This window comes from Pocillopora verrucosa, chromosome 5 (genome assembly GCF_036669915.1).
Source record: "Pocillopora verrucosa isolate sample1 chromosome 5, ASM3666991v2, whole genome shotgun sequence".
Taxonomy (NCBI): domain Eukaryota; kingdom Metazoa; phylum Cnidaria; class Anthozoa; order Scleractinia; family Pocilloporidae; genus Pocillopora; species Pocillopora verrucosa.
In genome coordinates this window covers 14,439,105-14,444,104 of record NC_089316.1, presented here as the reverse complement: position 1 = coordinate 14,444,104, position 5,000 = coordinate 14,439,105, and the positions used below count along the sequence as shown (strand labels likewise).

Below are 5,000 nucleotides of genomic sequence, written 5' to 3'. Positions count from 1 at the left end.
GATAACATTTTCCTTTTACGACGCAGCAATCCTCAGAAAACAAGATTTGGACACCCTCAAGGTACGTTTCCAGTTGGTACTTATCTCCTTTTTTCCTTCCCTTTTTGCTTTCGAGCCACTTATTCGCAAACTCTAAAATAGCGCGCACGAAGTTTCTATTCTGCGGCACATTTCTCTCCATGCTTTCCGCCATATTGAAAACTTATACCCCCAGTTTCCAGTCCTATCTCGGCCGGCGCCATTTTGGAGAAGGGTCTATTAAAATTTGTCGGGAACAAAAATATTTTTCGGCAAGATTTTCAGACAAATCCGAGACAGTGTTTCTTGGGACGTTTTCTTTGTTAGCCCTAAAAATGTCTGCTGTCCCCCCAAATTGTTCTCTTTACGAAATACTTCAAAGTCCGTGCGGTTCTAGTAGGGAGGAAGTAGAGCATGTTTTGCTCTCGGAGTGTAACGCAGATATATCCGCCCATTTGGCTAGCTGCCACTTGTCAAAATGCAGGGAAGTTACAGAAGCCAAGCTAATCATGGCGAGAGCGGGAATTCAGCATTTGTCGAGAATTCAGCTCGAGGGAATGACCATCTGCCCGAGGCACAGACACTTACTGGGAAGATTCTGGCGAGGTCCAAGATCGTGCCAATACCCTGGCCATACTGGGAAAGTTACAAGTGTGGCGGGCAGCCACGTCATAACCTTCCAAATAGCTGACGAAATAAGACTTATATTCAAAGAAATCACCGCTGTAGGATCACTTAAGTATCAATAGCCTTGTGGCTCTCTCTAGTTCTGTTTCCTCAAATGTCAATACCCCTATAAGTTTTCGTTGTTGTTGGTCACATGTCCATTTCCCTTGGTTAATTATTGGTGTCGCAGTCGTAAATACAAAAATTGCGTGTTTTATCATCAACCAAGGAAATTTCTTTAATTCTTTTATGCTATTGCTACACTAAGACTACTGAGCAGTCTGGCTGGTGGTAATGAAGGAAACAAATATAGTCCTCAGCAGTAAATCTGCATCTGCTTCCCATGCCTCAAGCGATGTCGCCCCTCTTTTACTCGTCTCTACGGTTCGAAAAAAATTTTCCTTTAACTCGCACCCACAACGACAAGTGTTACGCACGATAGACTATAGGTCTCCTAGATGTGTTTGACACGTCTAGTATTTCTCTTAGAAATGATTTAGGCTAAGCCAGACGATGACGATGATGAAGACGACGACGATTTATCACTTGTATTGATGCAATTTTATAGCTATTTGCACCACTTGCCGGAAGAAGCATTCTGATCGACTATTGGGTTTAGGCTGGTACAGTTCTACCAAAGGTTCAATCAACCAGAAAGCTGCGGATTCTGAAAGGTTTGTTGGATATTTTATTGTTTCTAAGATACCTCACCACGCAAAGTGTTTATTCGCATGCCACGTCATACATCGAAAGCGCAAGCCAAGTACGAAACTGAGACAAAGATTGTGTTGGTGGCTGCAGATTTAACTTTCTATGGGATAACACAGTTACCCCTCTTTTCCTTTGTGAATCCCTTTCTTTACCGACTCCTTCCTTCGAAGAGACGACATGAAACATATTGAACATGTCCAATAATGTCCGTTCATACCGTCAGTAAGATTGTTTTATCTTATAGAGCGGCCAAAGCTGATGCAAGAACAGCCATAGGAGCACATGCTGCTGAAATGGAGTCAACGCCATTTCGTCAGATTTCTACCCCAAACAGGAAACCTTTTCTATTCCCTGTTGGACTCCAGCAACTCCTGAAGCAACTTTCCGTCAGATCCCCGAGACAGAGATTCTTGGTACTTACAATGCTGCGATGGACGAGGTTGCCAGAAATATTCCTCGCAAGCGACAGCCACTACTATCACAGCTTGTCTCGTGGGAAGAGAGCAGTCCAGCCCAGCGACAGTTCTACATAGAGAAAGCGGTTGAAAACTATATGCTCGTAAGACGGCAAGACGCTCTTTCACGCCTTGTCTTCCCCAGGTGGAGAAAAGGATGAGACAGCAGAAGCCGATGATGTGTTGAAATCTTTGATGTCCGCTTACAAAAATGACAAAACCAAAAGCATCAAGACGCAAATTCTTAGCCTTTATGCGTATAAGTACTCGGTTAGCACATTAAAAGAACTTCACTCGCCATATGGAAAGTTGTCTACACGACAGATACAGAGAGCGCGGTGTCATGCAAGAACGATAGGTCCCGGTCAAGTGCCTGAGGAGAAGATACATCATCGTGTTCGCATTGATATGACCAAAGTCGATCATTTCGTTGAGTTCATTAATCGCCCATACTTTTATCAAGACGTGTCTTACGGAACTAAATTCTTTAAGCTAGACAGTGGCGAAATTATCGAGATTCCGAATGAAGTGCGTAGCGTGACGCGGTCTACGATGATTAACCAGTACATACAGTTTTGTCAGGAGGAGAAGTTTGAACCTCTCAGTCGCACCACTTTATTCAAAATCTTAGAGATCAGACAAGCTTCACAGAGAAAGTCGTTACAAGGCCTCGACAATACTATTGCCGATGGCTCTGCTGGTTTCCAGAAAATTGAAATGATTGTCGATGATCTAGAGAGAGGAGGAATGAATAGGCAATGGTGCGCCGAGGTTAAGGAAAGGCTTAAGAGTGGAAAACGCTACTTAAAGACCAATTATCGCGTTCACTGCAATCCAGAGGAAGCTTTATGTCCTGATCATTGCCGCAAGTTCGCTTTAAGTGACGAACAAGATCCCGACTATCAGGAGAAATGCTCCCATCAACACACAGAAAACTGTAACGAGTGTCAAAATCTGCGAAATGTCTTAGATGAAGTCGAAGACAAAGTTCGAGGTCCATTTTGGATCCCTTACAGCAGTGAACATCGAGACGATCTGCTATACGACTACAAACTGGCAGACAGATATTTTTGAGTCGAAGGGTCACATTGTTCGCTGTGTAAACCAGGAAGCAGCAAAGCAAGATCAGCTGAAGACGATAAGTACTAATCAGAACTGTGCACTGGTAATAATGGACTGGGCAATGAAGTTCCTTCGGCTTAAATATCGTGAGAAGCAGTCAAATTGGTTTGGCAAGAGAGGATTGAGTTGGCACATCTCGAGGGTGATCACACGTGATCCGAACCTTGAAGGAAGACTAGAACTGCGGTCGTATGCCCATCTGTTTGACGCATGCCAGCAGGACTGGTTCGCCGTGTGTTCCATCATAGAAAGCACACTGAGAGAAATTAAGACCGAAAAGCCTCACATGACCTGGGTTTATCTGCGGTCAGATGAAGCTGGCTGTTATCATAATAACTCCCTCATTACAGCAGCAAGAGAAATTGGTAAGCGGGTTGGTTTTGAAGTTTCTCGGTACAACTTTTCAGAGCCACAATATGGCAAGGATGTATGTGATAGAATTCTGTGTCCGATGAAAACATACATCCGACGTTTCTGCAACGAAGGACACGACATTCTATCAGCGGGAGACATGAGGAGGGCACTTTCTGAAAGACCAGTGAAAGGTACATCCGCATGCGTTTGCGAAGTTAACGAGGCGAAGATAACCCTAGAAGTGAACGAGATGGATGGTTTTAGGAAGCTTCACAATGTCTAGTTTGAGGAGAAAGGTATCCGTGTGTGGAGGTCGTACCGAGTAGGGCGTGGCAAGGAAATCTCTTTTGACCAGCTGTTGTTAAAGGGCCAAGGGGACACTGGTATCATTGTTAGTGAAAAATTTTTCCCTCCTCATGATGCACGTGTTTATCAATGCTCAGATCCTGTGACAGAGAGTTCAGAAGAAGAGAATGACTGGGACGATTTGAATATAAGCAAGTTTGAATGTTCCGAGCCTGGATGCGTGAAGAGTTTCCAAACATTTTCAGAGCTCGAGTCACATTTGGACGTAGGGGATCATTGAGTCAAAGCTGAAAGGCCGTCAGAAACGGTATATGACAAGCTTCGAAGAGATTGGGCAGACAGATTTACTACATCAGTCAACGTCACTGAAAATGAACCGTCTGAACCTAATATCCACCAAAGTGAAAATGTCTCAATACCCGCGTTGCACACTGTCATTATGGGCTGGGCCCTGCACAGGCCACGAGCAGGATCCGTTAGATTCACTGACAAAGTTAAGAAATATCTAACTGCAAAGTTTGACCTAGGGGAACAATCAGGGCTAAAAGCTGACCCTCAGCAAGTCTCAAATAATATGCAGAAGACAAGAGATGAGCAGAATAGAAGGTTGTTTGAACGAGACGAGTGGTTGACTAAGAGCCAAGTACAGGGTTTCTTTTCTCGCCTTGCAGCAAGCAGAAGGCAACAAGCACACTCAGAAATCGAGCACAATCCAAAGGAACTATCTCTAGAGGAAAAAGAAGCTGAAAGACAACAGCTGATGGCGCACATTTCTAACGAACTGAGGCCGCAACACCCTCTGTCTTACGACGCCTTTAACTTGTGCGAGTGTGCGAGAGATAATAAGCTGAGTCTTTTTAATGTTTCACTGCTTAAAGAAATCTTGCGCTTTTTTGAAGTACCATTCAAATCAAGAGACAGGAAAAAAGACCTGATTGAACAACTGATGTCCTTTATACAAGAATGTCAATGCTTTATTAATGAAGTGTAACACACGGGCCACGGTTGGGATGATTGTAAGCATGGAGCCCTGGTAAATCAATGATAGGGCATTTACAGTGAATTTTTGAGAAGCAATGTGCGCTGCCTCTAAGTACCCTGATGTACAGTTCTATATCGATGACTAAGAGCGCTTAAAGCATTAACAAGTAAGCAAACCTGTAAATATCATTTTAAGATTGGCCCATGTTATTTTGTAGTCGTGCCTTTAATTTCAAAACAAAAAAACCATAGGCTTACCCTGACCGTGAGTCATGTTGACCTTCACTCTATAGCATGTACGAGCATTTACTAAAGAGACTTTCTCTATTGCCTCGTCGAAATTTTCTCAATGATTTATGCCCTTAACTGAAGTTACTAAATTCGCTT

The 5,000-nt window shown here is 43.5% G+C and overlaps 2 pseudogenes; one reads left to right on the top strand and one right to left on the bottom strand.

The window, feature by feature from the left end:
• LOC131782180 (uncharacterized) overlaps nt 1-193 on the bottom strand; it is a 1,677-nt pseudogene extending 1,484 nt beyond the window's left edge.
• Nucleotides 194-3,483: 3,290 nt separating this feature from the next.
• On the top strand, nt 3,484-4,623 carry LOC131786029 (uncharacterized; annotated as a pseudogene).
• The last annotated feature ends 377 nt before the right edge of the window (nt 4,624-5,000 follow it).